We start from the raw sequence: 19,944 nt of genomic DNA, 5'->3' as shown, positions 1-19,944 counted from the left end.
ATCTACTCATAAGGTTTATGTTGGCAATCAGAACTGCCTTTCACCACCCATTTACCTATTGCCCTTCCCTTCCATCAGTACCTCAGTTGGACAGGGTTCTTTACCTAATAGGGTAACCCATATTTTCATTCCTGCAAGATATGAATTCTTTGTGGTCTATTGCAGTGTTTCAGTGACCAAGACTATTGAAAGGGAGTACTTAAAAGCATCCCAAATGAATTCCCTGGGTTGCAAACACTTTTCCTGGCTTCCATATTTCCCCCTAGTATAATCAGAATCAATTACCCTGGTCAGTACAGTAATTGCTGTCTTTGCCAGTTGGTTCAGTGGCATGGGGACCTAAAAGAGGCCAATCAATTGGAACCATGATCATGTTCTCTGGTGAGAGCTTCTTCCTTGAGCACTAAGATAAGATTCTAAAGTCTCTGATCCCAAGGTCTCAGGAATGGAAAGCAAAAATTCCAGTGGGTTATTAAATGCAGTGGCGAGAGGGGACACAAGTTATCCCTGCCCTTACTTTTCTATTGCATTTCGGAGTGTGGGGGAGGTGGCATAAAATACTGCTGGTTAACACATATACTGTAAAGTTTCTGGGAAGATGGTGGAGTGGGAAACACCAGGAATCTGTCTCCCCACCTAGAAGACAATTGTACTGGCAAAATCAGTCTGATGTTACTATTTTGGAATTCTAGGGTCTGTTCAAGGCTTGCAAACTTCCAGGGGAAGGCTTGGACACTAAACTGTGGTTAAATTCAGTCAATTTCAGCTTTTAGCACAGTAGTAGTTACCCATAATCAGCCCTGTGACAGGCAGCTGTGCACGTGTTCCTGCAGCAGCTTACACACAATTTGTTGGAGCCAGAGTGGGCAGAAAGGACCCTGTCCTCCAAATATCAGGGATCTGTGCTCTGATTGCTCCTCCTGGTGACAGAGGTACAGATGAAGGTGGATGGCCATTGTTGCACTTCCCTCCAATGTTGCAAGTCTTTTTCCTGTGGCTCTCGGGGTATTTAAAAGGCTGGCACACTTTTTCCCTTTGGGGAGCCGGACATTAAGACTAGGCCATTCAAAAACAACTGCATATATTGTCAGATGTGGTGGCTCATGCCTGTAATCCCAGATCCTTGAGAGACCAAGGTGGGAGGATCACTTGAGCCCAGGAGTGTGAGACTGCAATAAGACATGATTGTGCCACTGCACTAAAACCTGGGTAACAGAGACCCTGTCTTAAAAAAAAGTGAAGAGAAAAGCCTCAACAACTGCATATACAGGGAAAATTAGAAAGTTACTGTGCATGCCCAAAGAGAGGCTCAGAAAAGCTGAGACGACCTTAAGTTTACAGCTCAGGCTGATTCTTGGCACAGAGACAAAAATTTTTTAAAAAAAGCAAAAACAGTAACAAAAACAGCAAACCCTGGGGAAGGGGAAGAATCTGATTTCCAGAGTTACTACAGTAATATATTTAAATGCTCAGTTTCCAACAACAACAAAAAAATCACAAGGCTTACAAAGAAACAGGAAAGCATGGCCCATTTAAAGTAAAAAAAAATAATTAACAAAAACTTTCTGAAAAAGACCTGATGGCAGATAAACTAGGCGAAAACTCTTTTAAAAACTGTCTTATACTAAGAGGCATGTAGTATGAAGAAAAAAGCCTGTCTTAAAGAGCTCAAAGAACTAAAGGAAAATGTGGAGAAAGTAAAGAAAACTGTGCTATTTATTTATTTTATTGCTTTTACTATTAATAATAAGACACAGACTCTAAATCAGAAAGAAATTCTGGAGCTGAAAAGTATAATAACTAAAATGACAAATTTAGTAAAGAGATTTAAAGGCATAGTTGAACAGAAATCTGCAGAAGAAGAATCAGCAAACTTGAAGATAGGATACTGGGAAGTACTGAGTCTGAGGAACAGAAAAAAAAATTGAAAAAAAATGAACAGAGCATAAAGAACCTGTGGAACACAATAAAGTAGACTAACACACACATGTGGGAGTTCCACAAGGGGAAGAAAGAAAGCAGCAGAGAAAATATTTGGAGAAATAATGGCTGAAAACTTCCCAAATTTGATGAAAGACATGAATATAAACATCCAAGAAATTCACTCTCCAAGTAAGATTAACTGAAGGAGATCCACACCAAGACACATAATCAAACTTTTGAAAGGCAAAAGAATCTTGAAAGCAGCAAGAGAGAGGCAACTCATCACATACAAAGGATACTCAGTGGGATTATCAACAAATTTCTCATCAGAAACATTGGAATACCAAAGGCAGTTAGCTAAAATGCTAAAAAACAAAAATCAAATAAAAAACTGTCAACCAAAGATCTTATATCTGGCAAAAGCTGTCCTTCAAAAACGAGGGAGAAATTAAGATATTTTAAGATAAACAGAAGTTGAGGAAGTATGTTACCACTAGACTTGCCTTGCAAGAACAGTCAAGGGACTCCTGCAGAGTGAAATGTCAAAAAATACTAGACAGTAATTTGAACTTGTATGAAGAAATAAAGAACTGAATAATGGTAAATACATGGGTGATTATAAAAGCTAGTAGTGTTATTGCAGTAATGGCTTGTAACTGCACTTTTTTGTTTTCTACATTATTTGAGAGACTAATATATATTTAAAAACAATTATTAGTACTGGGCCAGGCATAGTGGCTCACGCCTGTAATCCCAGCACTTTGGGAGGCCAAGGCAGGTGAATCACCTGAGGCCAGGAGTTTGAGACCAGCCTGACCAACATGGAGAAACCCCATCTCTATTAAAAATACAAAATTAGCTGGGTATGGTGGTGCACGCCTGTAATCCCAGCTACTTGGGAGGCTGAGGAAGGAGAATCACTTGAACCTGGGAGGTGGAGGTTGCAGTGAGCTGAGATCACATCACTGCACTCCAGCCTGGGTGACAGAGCGAGACTCTGTCTCAAAAAAAAAAAAAAAAGAAAATCTGAATAGATCAATAACAAAGAGATTGAATTTGTAATCAAAAATTTCCTGATAAAGAAAAACCCTGGACCTGATGGCTTCACCAGTGAATTCTAGCAAACATTTAAAGAACTATACCAATCCTCAAACTTTTCTAAAAAAAAAAAAATTTTAACGAAGGAACACTTTCTAACTCATTCTGTAGCCAGAATTGTCCTGATACCAAATCCAAAGACAGTACAAGAAAACTACAGACAAATATTTGTAGTTTTCTTTAGTATCCTTTACAAACACTGATGTAAAAATCCTCCATAAAATACTAGCAAACTGAATTCAGCAGCATATTAAAAGGATTGTAGGCCAGGTGTGTGGCTCACTCCTGTAATCCTAGCACTTTGGGAGGCCAAGGTGGGTGGATCACTTGTGGTCAGGAGTTCGAGACCAGCCCAGTCAACATGGTGAAACCCCATCTCCACTAAAAATACAAAAAATTAGCTGGGCGTGGTGGCTCACGCCTGTAATCCCAGCTACTTGGGAGGCTGAGGCAGGAGAATTGCTTGAACTCAGGAGGCAGAGGTTGCAGTAAGCCAAGATCATGCCACTGCACTCCAGCCTGGGCGACAGAGTGAGACTCCATATCAATTAAAAAAAAAAAAAAAGGATTGTATGCCATGACTAAGTAAGATGTATTCCTGGAATGCAAGGATGATTCAATATACAAAAATCGATCAGTGTAATACACTAAATTAGCAGAATGAAGGGGAAAAACACATGATCATCTCAGTTGATTCAGTAAAAAGGCATTTGACAAAATTTAGCACCCTTTTATTATAAAAACACTCAACAAACTAGGAGTAGCAGGAAACTACCTCAACGTAAAGCTATATACGAAAACCCACAGCAAATATCATACCCAATTGTGAAAGACTGAAAGCTTTTCTTCCAAGATCAGGGAGAAGACAAGGAAGCCCACTTTTGCAACTTCTATTCAATGTAGTACTGGAGGTTCTAGCCAGAGCATTTAAGAAAAAAAATAAAATAAAAAGCATTTATGTTGGAAAGGAAGAAGTAAAACTATCTGTTTGCAGATAGACCTTATAAGCAGAAAAAAACAAAGAGTACACGCACACACACACACACACCAAAGAAAAAACTGTTAAGAGCTAGTAAGTGAATTCAGCAAAGTAGCAGGTTACCAAGTCAACACACAAAATCAACTGCATTTCTAAACACAATGAACAATCTGAAAAAGAAATTGCAAGAACAATTCCATTTACAATAGCAACAAAAAGAATAAAATATTTGATATTAACTGAACCAAGGAGGTGAAAGACTTGTACGATGAAAACTACAAACCATTGCTGAAAGAAATTAGTGAAGACATATATAAATTGAAACACATCCCATGTTCATGGATTAGAAGACTTAATACTGTCGATGAGGTCAACATAACCCAAAGTGATCTACAAATTCAATGCAATCCCCATTAAAACCCCAATGACTTTTTGGGGTTTTTTTTTTTTTGCAAAAATAGGAAAACCCATTCTAAATTTCATATGGAATCTCACAACACCTTGAATAGCCAAAACCATATTGAAAAAGAAGAGCTGGGTGCAGTGGCTCACGCCTGTAATCCCAGCACTTTGGGAGGCTGAGGTGGGCAGATCACGAGGTCAGGAGATCAAGACCATCCTGGCTAACACGGTGAAACCCCATCTCTACTAAAAATACAAGAACTTAGCCGGGCAAGGTGGCGGGCGCCTGCAGTCCCAGCTACTCGGGAGGCTGAGGCAGGAGAATGGTGTAAACCCGGGAGGCGGAGCTTGCAGCGAGCCGAAATCGCACCACTGCACTCCAGCCTGGGTGACAGAGCGAGACTCCGTCTCCAAAAAAAAAAAAAAAAGAAAAAGAAGAACAAAGCAGGAGGATTCATACTTCCTGATTTCAAAACTTACTGCAAAGCCGCAGTAATCAAAATGGTGTGGTACTAGCATAAAGACAGACATAAGGACAAATGGGATCGAATAGAGAGCCCAGAAATCACCCTCACTTATACGGTCAAGAGATTTTTGATAAGGGTGCCAAGACCATTCAATGGAGAAAGAACAATCTTTTCAATAAATGGTGCTGGGAAAACTGGATATCCACATGCAAAAGAATGAAGTTGGACCCTTACCTAGCACCATATGCAAAAATTAACTTAAATGGATTAACGACCTAAATGTAAGACCTAAAACTATGAAACTCTTAGAAGAAAATATATGGCAAAATTTCCATGACATTGGAATTGGCAATGACTTCTTGGATATGACACCAAAGGCACAGACAATAAAAAAAAATAGACAAATTGGACTTCAGGAAATTTTTTAAAATTTTGTGCATCAAAAGACACTATCAACAGAGAGGAAAGACAACCCACTGAATGGGGGAAAATATTTGCAAATCATACACCTGGAATTAATATCCAGAACATAAAGAAAACTCCTAAAACTTAACAACAACAAACTCAATTCAAAATTGGGCAAAGGACTTGAATAGACATTTCCCCAAAGAAGATATACAAATGGTCAAGCACATGAAAAGATGTACAATATCACTAATCGTTAGAGAAATGCAAATCAAAAGTATGAGATACTGTCTCACACCCAGGAGGAAGACTAACATTAAAACCAGAAAATTGGCCAGGCACGGTGGCTCACGCCTGTAGTCCTAGCACTGTGGGAGGCCAAGGTGGGTGGATCACCTGAGGTCAGGAGTTCGAGACCAGCCTGGCCAATGTGGCAAAACCCCGTCTCTACTAAAAATACAAAAATTAGCCAGGCATGGTGGTGGGCGCCTATAATCCCAGCTACTCAGGAGGCTGAGGCAGGAGAATCGCTTGAACCCGGGGGGTTGAGGTTGCAGTGGGCTGAGATTGCACTACTTCACTCCAGCCTGGGTGAAAGAGAGAAACTCCATCAAAAAAAAAAAAAAGAAAGAAAGAAAATTACAAGTGTTGGTGTGGGTATGTAGAAATTGGAAATCTTGTGCACTGTTGGTGGGATTGTAAAATGGTACAGTCACTGAAAAACAGTATGGCGGTTCCTCATATGATCCAGCAATTCCACTTCCAGGTATATATTGAAAAGAATTGAAAGCAGGACCTTGAAGAGATGTTTGTATATCTACATTCATAGCAGCATTAGTCACAATAACTAAAATGTAGAAGCAACCCAAGTGTTTATCCATAGATGAATGGATAAGCAAAATGTGGTGTGTGTGTATGTGTATATATATATATATGTGTGAATATTAAAAAGAAGGAAATCCTGACATACGCTACAATATGGATAAACTTTGGGGCCATTTTGCTAAGTTAAATGAGCCAGTCACAAAAAGACAAATCCTATATGATTTCACTTATAGGAGGTATCTAGAGTAGTCAAAGTCATAGAGACAGAAAGTAGAATAGTGGTGGCCAAGGGCTAGAGAGAGGGTAGAATGAAGAGTTGTTGTTTAATGAGTGTAGAGTTTTAGTTTTACAAGATGAAGAGAGTTATGAAGATGGATGATGGTGATGTTTGCACAACATTATCAATGTATTTAACACCACTGAGCTGTACACTTAAATGTAGCTAAGATCACAATTTTTTTGTTATTTGTATTTTACCACAGTAAAAAATAAGTGGAAAAAAACCAATATATGCTGCATCCTGTAGGACCCCACCCCAAATTCAATGTTGTCTCTCCCCAATGCCATAACAGTCTTCACAGGTCAATTCACTGTTCTATCAAGCTAGCTGCTTCTAGGTGGTAGGATACATGGTAAGACAAATGAATTCTGGGAGGTAAGCTTATTGCCTACATTGTTTGCCATAAAAACATCTCCTGATCAGAGATGAAGTTGTATGGAATACCCCAAAGATGGTTAAGGCAATCTATGTTCACAGATGATGGTACTGGTGGACGCACTATGGTAAGGAATCATAAATCAATATTCAGATATGTTCCGATACTTTATTTTTTGGTGTTTCCATTGCTGTGAGAACAAAGTGCTTCCTCTTCCAATTCCCACCAGGTAGCCAGCCGTTCTCCCTGGGTAATAGTGCCATACTGGGGCCTCAGTATTGATCTTGCTCTTAGCTGTTTTGGTACTACTCAGCAGAGGTAGTAGGTGGGTCAGCCTTGATGAGGACAAGACCATTTTGTCGAGTGCTTGCATAGCCTTCATTCCTACTGCCATGACCACTTTGTAAAAACCTTTCAGTGAGCACTGGGATGGCTAGGGAAAGAAACTAACATCTACAGGATGAGATCATCTTGTCAACTGATCAATGAGAGGTTTTCTGGTTTGAATACTCTTTGATAGACATTTAATAATTCACACACTCTACATACCTATTTACTTTTTCCAAAAACTTCATGCCACCAGTTTTCCAATTTCATTCCCTTCAAGTTCTTGACCAGTCAGCCAACCCATTATCCACTTCTCATAGTCCAGTGTAGATCAATACCTCAGGCTCTCTCTCCTTTTACATGATACGGATTACTAGATATACCAAAGTTCTTGCCTGCTGGGATAATTTCCCTTAACTATCGTCTTTCAAGGTTACCCCTAAGTGGGATTTGTAGCACAGTAGTCATCCACTTTTGGGGTTGGTGCCTGCATACTGTATAGATCCATCTGTGAATCAGATCAACACTTTTTTTCTTCATTAATATACATATATGTATGTGTGCGTGTGTGTGTGTGTATATAAGTTCTTCATTAATTGATAGGTATATACGGTATACGGTATTTTGTACTTGGTATGAAGTATGTTTTAAAGAATATATATATAATTGACATAATAATTATATAATTGGCATACAATAAACTGCATTTATTTAAGTACACAACTGATAAAATTACAAATAAAGTTGCTACAAACATTTATGTACAAGTCTTAGAGGTGGCTGGATAGTAGGTATATGTTTAACTTTTAAGAAACTGGTAAACTGTTTTCCAAAATGATACCATTTTACATTCCCACAATAATTCTATTTCCTCCATATCCCGGCCAATACTTGGAATGGTCAGATATTTCTTGTTTTTTTTAGTCATTCTTCTAGGTATTTAGTAGTATCTCATGATTTTAATTTGCATTCCTCTAGTGATTAACGACATTGAGCATCTTTTCACGTGCTTATTTGCCATCCATATATCTTCTTGGTGACATGTCCAAATCTTTTGCCCATCTTACATTTCATTGTTTATTTTCTTATTACTAAGAATTATAAGGCCAGGCACAGTGGCTCATGATTGTAATCCCAGCACTTTGGGAAGCAGACGCAGGCAGATCACTGGAGGTCAGGAGTTCGAGACCAGCCTGGCCAACATGGCGAAACCCCATCTCTACTAAAAACACAAAAATTAGCCATGCGTGGTGGCACACACTTGTAATCCCAGCCACTCAGAAGGCTGAGGCAGAAGAATCGCTTGAACCTGGGAGGCAGAGATTGTGGTGAACTGAGATGGTGCCACTGCATTCCAGCCTGGGCGACAGAGCAAGACTCTGTCTTAAACAAACAAATAAATAAATAAATATATAAATAAAATAAAAGAATCATGTTCATAATTCCTAAGAGTTTTGATGATCCTTAAATTCATCTGATTAGTTTTTTAAAAAGAGTTCTTTATACTCTAGATACAAGTCCTTTACAGGCTTTGCAAATATTTTCTCCCACTCTGTGGCTTGACTTCTCAAACACTTACTAAGTATTTCAAAAGCAGAAATTTTAAATTTTGATAAAGTTTAAATATTTCACTTTTTTCTTTTATAAATTAGAGTTTTGACATTTTATCTAATAAATATTTATTTCCCTTAATATCCCAACAATTTTCTCCTGTATTTTCTTCCAGAAGTTTTTTTTCTTCCAGAAGTTTTATAATTTAAAGTTTTACATTTAGAACTGTGATCCATTTTGAGTTAATTTTTGTTTACAATATGAAGTATGTTTTGAAGAATATCCATATGCAGCACTTTGGGAGGCTGAGGATCATTTGAGGCCAGAAGTTTGAGACCAGCCTGGCCAACATGGCAAAACCCTGTCTCTACTAAAAATATAAAAAATTAATTGGGCGTGTTGGCAGACACCTGTAATCCCAGCTACTTGGGAGGCTGAGGCAGGAGAATCGCTTGAACCCGGGAGGCAGAGGTTGCAGTGAGCCGAGATCGCACCACTGCATTCCAGCCTGCATGACAGAGCGCGACTCTGTCTCAAAAAAAAAAAAAAGAAAAAGAAAAATCCATGTGGAAAGAAGAACTGTCCTTTTCCCACTGAATTGCCATTGTACCTTTGTCAAAAATTAGTTGTCTCTATATGTATGGTTTCATATCTGGGCTCTATTCTGTTCCATTGACCTACTTGATTACTATACTCCATACTATACTGTACTATACTACTATACTGCTATACCATACCATACTATACTATACTATACTATACTATACTATACTATACTATACTATACTATACTATACTCCATACTCTTGATTGCTATAGCTTTATAATAAGTCTTAAAATCAGATAGTTTTAATTCTCCCTCTGTGTTCTTCTTTTTCAAAGTTGTTTTGGCTGCTCTAGGTCTTTTAAATTTCTATATGAATTACAGAATCAATTTGTCAATTCCCCCCCTCAAAAAAAAAAGCCCCACTAAAATTTTGACTGAAATTGCATTGACTCTAGATCGAATTTAGGGGAAAACTGACATTCTAACAAGTTTGAATCTTCCGATCCATAAATACAGTGTATCTTTCCATTTACGTAGATATTCTTTGATTTCTCTCAGTAATGTTTTATAGTTTTCCTTACACAGATTTTGCACATTTTCGTCAGATTTACTCCTAAGTATTTTATGTTTTTGAATTCTATTGTAAATGATACTGTATTGTAATTTTATTTTATTATTATTATTTTGAGATGAAGTCTCGCTCTGTCGCCCAGGCTGGAGTGCAGTGGTGCCACCTCAGCTCACTGCAACCTCCACCTCCCGGGTTCAAGAGATTCTCCTGTCTCAGCATCCTGAGTAGCTGGCATTACAGGCACATGCCACCACACCTGGCTAATTTTTGTATTTTTAGTAGAGATGGAGTTTCACCATGTTGGTCAGGCTGGTCTCGAACTCCCAACCTCGTGATCCACCTGCCTCAGCCTCCCAAAGTGCTGGGATTACAGGCGTGAGCCACCGCACCCAGCCTCTGTATTGTAATTTTAATTTCCAATAGTTTGTTGCTAATACGTAGAAAGACAATTTTTTCCCTTTTTTAAAACTTATTTTAGGTTCAGGGTTACATGTGCAGGTTTGTTATACAGGTAAACTTGTGTCATGAAGGTTTGTTGTACAGATTATTTCATCACACAGTTACTAAGCCTAGTACTCAATACTAGTTACTGGGATCAGAAAAAATACAGTTATTTTCTGATCTTAAAGGATTAGAAAAAATACATTCCTTTCTCCCAACCTCCACCCTCAAGTAGACCCCAGTGTCTGTTGTCTCCCTATTTGTGTCCATGAGTTCTCATCATTTAGCTCCCACTTGTAAGTGAAAACATGCAGTATTTGGTTTCTGTTTCTGTGTTAGTTTGCTAAGGACAATGGCCTCCAGCTCCATTCAGGTTCCCACAAAAGACATGATCTCATTCTTTTTTATGGCTGCACAGTATTCCATGATGTATACATACCACATTTTCTTTACCCAGTCTGTCATTGATGGGCATTTAGCTTGATTCCATGTTTTTGCTATTGTGACTAGTGCTGCAGTGAATATTTGCATACATGTATCTTTATGATAAAATGATTTCTATTCCTTTGGGCATATACCCAGTAACAGGATTGCTGAGTCAAATGGTAGTTCCATTTTTAGTTCTTTGAGGAATCGCCACACTGCTTTCCACAGTGGTTGAACTAATTTAAACTCCCACCAACAGTGTATAAGCATTCCCTTTTCTCCACAACCTCACCAGTGTCTGTTATGTTTTTACTCTCTTTAATAATTGCCATTTTCACTGGTGTGAGATGGTATCTCATTGTGGTTTTGATTTGCATTTCTCTAAAGATCAGTGATATTGAACTTTTTTTCATACGCTTGTTGGCCACATGTATGTCTTCTTTTGAAAAGTGTCTGTTCACGTCCTTTGCCCACTTTTTAATGGAGTTGTTTGGTTTTAGCTTGTAAATTTGTTCAAGTTCCTTATAGATGCTGGATATTAGACCTTTGTCAGGTGCATAGTTTGCAAATATTTTCTTCCATTCTGTAGGTTGTCTGTTTTCTCTTTTGCTAGTTTCTTTTGCTGTGCAGAAGCTCTTTTTCCTTAGATCCCATTTGTCAATTTTTGCTTTTGTTGCAATTGCTTTTGAAGTTTTCGTTATGAAATCTTTGCCTGTTCCAATGTCCAGAATGGTATTGTCTAGGTTGTCTTCCACTAGCCACTATGCCCGGCTGAAAGCAGGATCTTGAAGAGATATTTGTACACCCATGTTCATAGCAGCATTATTCACAATAGCTAAAATGTGGAAGCAACCCAGGTGTCCATCCATGGATGAATGAATAAGCAAAATGTGGTATATACATACAAAGGAATATTATTCAGCATTAAAAATAAGGAAATTCTGACATACGCTACATTATGAATGAAGCTTGAGGCCATTTTGCTAAGTTAAATGCACCAATCACAAAAAGACAAATCCTATATGATTTCACCTATAGGAGGTATCTAGAGTAGTCAAAGTCATAGAGACAGAAAGTAGAATGGTGGTTGCCGGGGGCTGGTTGCTGGGGAGTCGTTGAATGATACAGAGTTTCAGTTTTGCAAGATGCCAAAGTTCTGGAGATTGGTTGCACAACTACGTGAATATTCTTAACATTACTGAACTGAACACTTAAAAATGGCTAAGATGGCAAATTTCATGTTATGTGTATTTTACCATAATTAAAAAACAGAAATAAAAGACATACAGATTGGAAAGGAAAAAGTAAAATTCATATATAGCATGATCGTCTGTGTAGAAAATGGAATCTACAAAAAAACAGGAATCTACAAAAAAAAAGGAAACTTCTAGTACTAATAGTTCAGTTTAGCAAGGTTGTTTAAGATATAAGTTTAACATAAGAAAATTGTCTTTCTGACTTAAATGTAAAATCCAAAACTATAAAACCCTGGAAGAGCTGGGCGCAGTGGCTCATGCCTGTAATCCCAGCACTGTGGGAGGCCGAGGTGGTTGGATCACCTGAGGTCAGGAGTTTAAGACCAGCCTGGCCAACATAGTGAAACCCTGTCTCTACTAAAAATAAAATACAAAAAAATTAGCCAGGTGTGGTGGTGCATGCCTGTAGTCTCAGCTACTTGGGAGGCTGAGGGAGGAGAATCGCTTGAACCCAGGAGGCGGAGGTTGCAGTGAGCTGAGATTGCGCCACTGCACTCCAGCCTGGGTGACAGAGCAAGCCTCCATCTCAAAAAAAAAAAAAAAAAAAAAGATCCTGCTTCCATGCCAGGCATAGTGGCTCATGCCTGTAATCCCAGCACTTTGGGAGGCCAAGGTAGGCAGGTCACTTAAGATCAGGAGTTCAAGAGCAGCCTGGCCAACATGGCAAAACCCTGCCTCTACTAAAAATACAAAAAAAAAAAAAGCTAGGCATGGTGGCACATGCCTATAATCCTACCTATTTGGGAGGCTGAGGCATGAGAATCACTTGAACCCAGGAGGCGGAGGTTGCAGTGAGCTGAGATTGTGCCACTGCACTCCATCTTGGGTGATGGAGTGAGACTCCATCAAAACAAACAAACAAAAAACGCCAGGCGTGGTGGCTCATGCCTGTAATCCCAGCACTTTGGGAGGGCAAGGCAGGCAGATCATTTGAGTTCAGAAGTTTGAGAACAGCCTGGCTGACATAGTGAACCCTCGTCTCTACTAAAAAATACAAAAATTAGCCAGGCATGGTGGCGCACACCTGTAATCTCAGCTACTCAGGAGGCTGAGGCAGGGAGAATTGCCTGAACCCAGGAGGCGAAGGTTGCGGTGAGCCGAAATCATGCCACTGCACTCCAGCCTGGGTGACAGAGCAAGACACCATCTGCAAAACAAAAAATAAAAAATCCTGCTTTCAATTTTTTTTTTATTTTACTTTATTATTTTTTTGAGACAGGGTCTTACTCCATCACCCAGGCTGGAGTACAGTGATATGACTATGGCTCACTACAGCCTTGACCTCCCCGGGCTGAGGTGATCCTCCCACCTCAGCCTCCAGAGTAGGTAAGACCACAAGTGCATGCTACCACACCTGGCTAACTTTTGTATTTTTTGTAGAGACGGTGCTTTGCCATGTTGCCCAGGCTGGTCTGGAACTCCTGGGCTCAAGCAATCCGCCCTCCTGAACCTCCCAAAGTGCTGGACTAACAGGCGTGATCCACTGTGTCTGGCCCTGCTTTCAATTCTTTTGAGTATATACCTAGAAGTGAAATTGGTGGATCAAATAATAATGCTATTTTTAATTTTTTGAAGAACTGCCATACTGTTTTTCATAGCAGCTATATCATTTTACATTCACAACAGTGCACAAGTGTTTGAATATATGACTAACCCAGTCCCAGAATCCTATTTTGAGAAGTTTCTTTGTTTTTTGTTTCATTTTAACCTAGGTCTGGTGTCAATTACTGTATCAATCAGTGTCTTAGCATGCAATAGTACCTGTGAAGAGCATTTATTTACAAATGTGAGGGTGCATGGTGCTAGTTATTACCCCTAAGCCCAAAGGAACAAGGGCGGGGAATAGTTACTGAAACCTGGAAAGGGAGAGTCATGTAGACTCTGCTACCTTGAGGGAAACAGTAACCATCAGATAAGGGATATGGCCACCGCACAGCAACCTCACAGAGGGAATTGGAATAAATGCCCTAACCTCACCCTCCCTCTTTTCCTGTTGTTGCTCCCCAGTAGCTAACCCAACCAGAAGCAATGGTGTATGGGATCCTGTTGATGCAGTCCATACAAGTCAAACAACTTAGTGGAGAGCAGGATGAAGAAGGGTGGAAAGCAGACCTGGAGGGACAAACAGAAAGTATCCAACACTGCTGAATACCTAGAGTCATAAGGCATGTGAATGTCCACCTTTAGGAGGTGATGTCAAACTGTTTTCAAAATGGCCACAGAACTTCCACTCCACTTGTAGTGTACAAGAGACTTTGTGAATGCATATCTCCTCCTCCAAAACTCGACAATGTCAAACTTTGTAACATTTGTCTACTAAATGGGTGTAAAATGGCATCTTACTGTGGCCTTGATTTCCATTGGTCCAGTCATCAATGATTTTATACATATTTATGGTCCGTAAGTAATTCCTCTCAGTAAAATACTTGTTTATTATCTATATCATACCACTATCTCTGCTTATTCTAGGAATCTATAAGCTTCTTGAGAATAAATACTGTGTCTTTGTATTTCTAGTGATAAAAGTACACAATAAATACTTGTTAAATAATTGAATTAATGCTAGAGGCAAATGCTAGAACCAACGTTTCATTCAACAGAAAACTGGTGGAGTTATGATTGCCTGGAAGTAATGATAGAAAGAAAGAACAAGTATTTTAAGTTCCTCCCCTTGAAGTGGATCTTCCTCAGAAGATGGGGAGGTTGTCATGTGAGAATAAAGCGAGGAAGGAAATGAAAGAGGTTTTGAATTCATTTTATATGAAGGAGAATTTCTCACCTTGGAGTAGGAGTGCTATAGATTTCAAAGCAAAATGTAGGAGAATGGTTTTTGCTTTTTAAAATTTTTGGTCAGGGAGAACAGCATGATTGGAATAGGGCATAGCAAGTTGCAAAAACACTTCTTCAAACTAGTCTAAGGGGATCAGTGACAGCCATGTGACCGAATCAATGTGCACTTTTTTAGTCTTTTTTAATATTCTGCCACTTAGCATCATTCCATGAAATACAGCATACAGCTTTCTTGAAACAAATTTTTTCTTCTGCCTGCTTTTTTATGCCGACTCTACACTCATGTGGTTTTTCCTACAGATTCTATGGCTGTTCTTTTGTTCTTAAACATTTTGCCTTTTTTTTTTTTTTTTAATTGAGGTAAGTCTCCCTCTGTGACCCAGGCTGGAGTGCAGTGGCACAATCTTGGCTCACTGCAACCTCCGCCTCCCGGATTCAAGCAATTCTGCTGCCTCAGCCTCTCGAATAGCTGGGATTACAGGCACCTACCACCACACCCAGCTAATTTTTGTATTTTTAGTAGAGACGGGATTTCACTATGTTGGCCAGGCTGGTCTTGAACTCCTGGCCTCAGGTAATCTGCCCGCCTCAGCCTCTCAAAGTGCTGGGATTACAGGTGTGAGCCACCGCGCCCGGCCTTTTTGATGGCATCCTCCTCTACCTTTAGCTTCATGTTGTTCTGCAGAGTTGGTGTGGGGTTCTGTTCTCTTACCAGTCGACACTGTTTTCCCAGGTGGTGTTTTCTACTCTCAAGGCTTTAAATACCATCTGTATATCAACTGCTCCCAAATTTCTATCTCTAGGCCATATCATTTTTCTGAACTACAAGCCCATGTATCTTGATCTTCCCCTGAAACCTGCTGCTCTTCCAAAGTTCCTTGTATCAATAATTCCACTACCATCCATCTAAATGCTGAAACCAGAAACAAAGCTTCTCTCTCCCTTTTTTTTTTTTTTTTTTGGAGATGGAGTTTCGCTCTTGTTGCCCAAGCTGGAGTGCAATGGCACAATCTCAGCTCACTGCAACCTCCGCCTCCCAAGTTCAAGCGATTCTCCTGCCTCAGCCTCCGGAGTAGCTGGGATTACGGGCGCCTGCCACCAAGCCCGCCTAATTTTTTTGTATTTTTAATAGAAAGGGAGTTTCACCATGTTAGCCATGCTGGTCTCAAACTTCTGACCTCAGGTGATCCATCCACCTTGGCCTCCCAAAGTGCTGGGATTACAGGCGTGAGCCACTGCGCCCGGCCTACACTTGTCCTTTTTAAAGTTCTTTTTCTTACCTCTGGGCTCTTTCATATGCTGTTCTTTTGTCTAGAATGCTCTTTCCTTCTCCTGTACCTATCTAACCTCTATTCCTTATCCTTCATTTATCAGCATAGAAGTCACTGTCTTAGACAAGTTTTTCTTACCCCTTGAATCTAAACAAGACTTCGTATTTTAGCCTCTCATTTAATGTACAATATTCCTATATTACATATTTCATGATTTTTAGCTAGGTATTTTTTTAAAGGTATCAAAGTGGCCTTTATTCATTTAATTTTCCTTTTAACTTTTATAAATGCTATCACAAATTCTAAAAAATCTAGACTTGAGTGAAAATTTTTTATTATGAAGATATAGATCTAAGAACAGAAGGATAACTATATGCTAGCTTATATATAGTTCCTTGTAAAATAATGATACATTTAAAAAATAGTAGAAAATAAAAATCTTGGCTGGGCACAGTGGCTCACGCCTGTAATCCCAGCACTTTGGAAGGCCAAGGCAGGTGGATCACCTGAGGTTGGGAGTTCAAGACCAGCCTGATCAACATGGAGAAACCACATCTCTACTAAAAATACAAAAATTAGCTGGGTGTTGTGGTGCATGCCTGCAATCCCTGCTACTCAGGAGGCTGAGGCAGGAGAATCGCTTGAACCTGGGAGGCGGAGGTTGTGGTGAGCCGAGATCGTGCCATTGCACTCCAGCCTGGGCAACAAGAGCGAAACTGGGTCTCAAAAAAAAAAAAAAATCTGAAAACTTATCTGACATCTGAAAATGGTAAGTAACTTCCTCTGCGTCTTAGTTCTGATCACTTCTGCAGAAGAATCAAGCATATTTGGGTGAAGAGAGTATTTAATTATTCTGTTTTTATTAATAATATAGTGTGCCCTTCAGAAATTGGTGTAGTCTTTTTTTTTTTCTTTTTTTGAGACTGAGTGTTGCTCTGTCACCCACAGTGGAGTGCAATGGTGCAGTCTCGGCTCACCACAACCTCCTCCTCCCGGGTTCAAGCGACTCTCCTGCCTCAGCCTCCTGAGTAGCTGGGATTACAGGTGTCTGCCACCACACCCAGCTAATTTTTGTATTTTTAGTAGAGACGGGTTTTAGTTGGTCAGGCTGGTCTCGAACTCCTGACCTCGTGATCCACCCACCTCGACCTCCCAAAGTGCTGGGATTACAGGCGTGAGCCACTGCGCCCAGCCAGAACCTGGTGTAGTCTTTAAGAATCATCTGAAGTTTCTGGCTCAGCATAATGTTCCCTCTGGCCTTCAGTCTGCCAGTAACAGATGCCTTCTGAGGGTCAAGCTTGCCTAGAACTACCACCATGAAATCTTCATCTGAAAGTATGCATCAGCAAAACCTTTTCCAGGTTTTGATACACTTTTCCAGAACCACTTTTCAGGTCACTTAGCTGCAATATTTCCACCTTTAGTAATATGCCACTCAAATACAGCATTTACTTTCTTTGCCATCTCACGCCCAACATCCTTAAAAGGCAGTAAGTGACCTTTCTCCTCAAATACAAGGGTATTCTGAAGTTCCTCACGTTCAGAGGGTGTCTTAGCTGAAATATCAGATGTTGGCATAAGATTCACATATGCATTTGAAATGACAGTGTCTCCAGGTTCTTGGACCGTGGTTTGAAAGTGAATTCTGTTTCCTTCCTTCCACATCTCAGTTTGTAGAGTTTGCCCTGGATATACTGGTTTTGCAAAACAAGTCTTAATCACTTTGAATCTTGACAGATTATAAAACATGCCTGGCAAAAAATCTAAATGTACATAATCCATGTACACATAATCCATGTACACATGTCAAAACATGCTAGGCTAGCAAAGTTAGGATCAACGTGTAACAGATTTCAGTTTCTGCTGAGGCAGTACAAAGCAGCCTGACTAAGAGAGATGGTATCTGTAAGTATAGCATCAGATGGTCTATTAGGTATGGCTACAGCTACCTTGACTTTCAGGTCCATTTTCCACCAAAGCCTCCAGAGCCAATGAGAAAGAGAGAGGACTGATTATAGCACATAAATTCCTTCTTAGAATAAGAATAGACATCCATAAGAATTACTACACCAGATCCTTTATCTAGGACATCAGCAACAACTGTTTCACATTTTCATTTTCCTGCTCTAGGAAGTGGTTTATATAACTGCAAGTATTGTTCCCCATAAAGAACCTTTGCAAAGTTCCTTGAAATCCCAGGAACTTCTGCTAATTCTCCAACCATTATCGATTTCTGACTTATGATAACTCCAAAGGTAGGCAAACAGAAGAAATCAGAGCTTCTTTCATGAACAAATTTAAAATCTTTTGGATCCTTGATTGATGCTCCCACTCCAAGGGCATACATAATAGCTTCCAGTTCTGTATAAGCAGAAGAAAATGGAGGGAGTTTATGGCCAATAGCTCCAGCAAATCCTGATGTTGCTGTAGATGTTGCATGACTGATATGATTTGTTGAAACTCCTCCTTCTGAATCTATTTTACTTAGAACTACAATGATACTGCCAGTTGATTTCTGGATACTCTGAGGCTTGCTGGCATTCTCGAAGTCACATGTCTTCTTCCAGTTAGCCTTCACTGCTTCAGGAGCCATCGGCTGATTTTGTCTTACAACCACTCCAAGGGTCCGGTCCCAGAATAATTTTCCAATCCATCCTGCTCCAACCTCAAACAAGCCCCCATTCTCCTCACAACTCTTGGCAAAGCCGAAGGACCAGCGATGCTACATAATCTGGCTTTAGGGCTTCCACAAAATCTTCAGGCATAATCGAGTCAACCCTGATTCAGCATTAGGAGAAATAGTGTTACAATGAATGTTGCTTTTCCTGCCTTCAGCTGCAATAGAATTTGCAAGGACCAGAAGACCCAACTTCGCAGCACTATAATTTGCCTGGCCAAAGCTGCCACATATTCCTGAAGCTGATGAAGTGATAATGATCCTTCCATATTTCTGCTTCTTCATGTGATCCCATGCTTCCCAGGGTCACTTGGAATGAGCCCCGCAATTGAACTCTGTGGATGATATCCCAGTCTTCATCACTTATCCTAGCAAAAGAACGGTCCCTCAGAATTCCAGCATTGTTGACCACAACATCTATTCCAAAAGCATCCAGTGCTGTCTTTACAACCTTCTCTCCTGTTTTCACTGAATCATAGCTGGCCACCACTTTTCCACCTTTGTCTTTTATTTCTTCAACAACCTTATCAGCAACTAAGGAACCTTTACCAACTTCCTCTTAAATAATTCACAACAATTAGTGCTCCTTTTTCTACGAAAGCCAGGGCATAGACTGGGCGCAGTCCTCCCTACACCAGTGACCAGTATCACCAGCTGTTAAAACTCAGTGGTGAGACCATGAGTCCAGCCTGCAGTGACACATACTTTGACTAGGTTTTGTTTTTTGTTTTTTTTTTGAGACGAAGTCTCGCTCTTGTCCCCCAGGCTGGAGTGCAATGGCGCGATCTCAGCTCACTGCAACCTCTGCCTCCCGGGTTCAAGTGATTCTCCTGCCTCAGCCTCTGGAGTAGCTGGGATTACAGGCGCCTGCCACCATGCCTGGCTAATTTTTGTATTTTTAGTAGAGATGGGATTTCACATGTTGGCCAGGCTGGTCTCGAACTCCTGACCTCAGGTGATCCACCCACCTCAGCCTCCCAAAGTGCTGGGATTACAGGCGTGAGCCACTGTGCCCGGAGACTAGGTATTTTTTAATGCTTATTTATTTAATATTTGTCTCACTATGAGATCATAGGCTCTTTAAGGTCAGGAACTAAGTTTGTTTTGTTTTGTTTTATGATTATAGATCTAGCACCTACCACAATCAATTCCCAGTTGGCACTAAATAGGTATCAGTTGACTTAATTGCTGGATAAATAGATAAGAGGATTAAGAAAGCAGAATAGAAAGATATGAGTTTACTAAGAAATGGAGGCACATATAGCTACGGTGAAGGGAAGCCCATACTTCAGAAGGAGAGAAGGATCTTGCTAATAATGGCTTATTTTTTAA

General features: G+C 40.0%; 1 pseudogene; it reads right to left on the bottom strand.

Moving 5' to 3' along the window:
• Positions 1–16,726: 16,726 nt before the first annotated feature.
• Positions 16,727–19,171, bottom strand: LOC101152065 (peroxisomal multifunctional enzyme type 2-like; annotated as a pseudogene).
• Positions 19,172–19,944: the final 773 nt, after the last annotated feature.

This window comes from Gorilla gorilla, chromosome 7 (assembly GCF_029281585.2).
Source record: "Gorilla gorilla gorilla isolate KB3781 chromosome 7, NHGRI_mGorGor1-v2.1_pri, whole genome shotgun sequence".
NCBI classification, from domain to species: Eukaryota; Metazoa; Chordata; class Mammalia; order Primates; family Hominidae; genus Gorilla; species Gorilla gorilla.
Note: the sequence above shows the minus strand (reverse complement) of the source record. Positions and strands in the feature narration are given on the sequence as shown.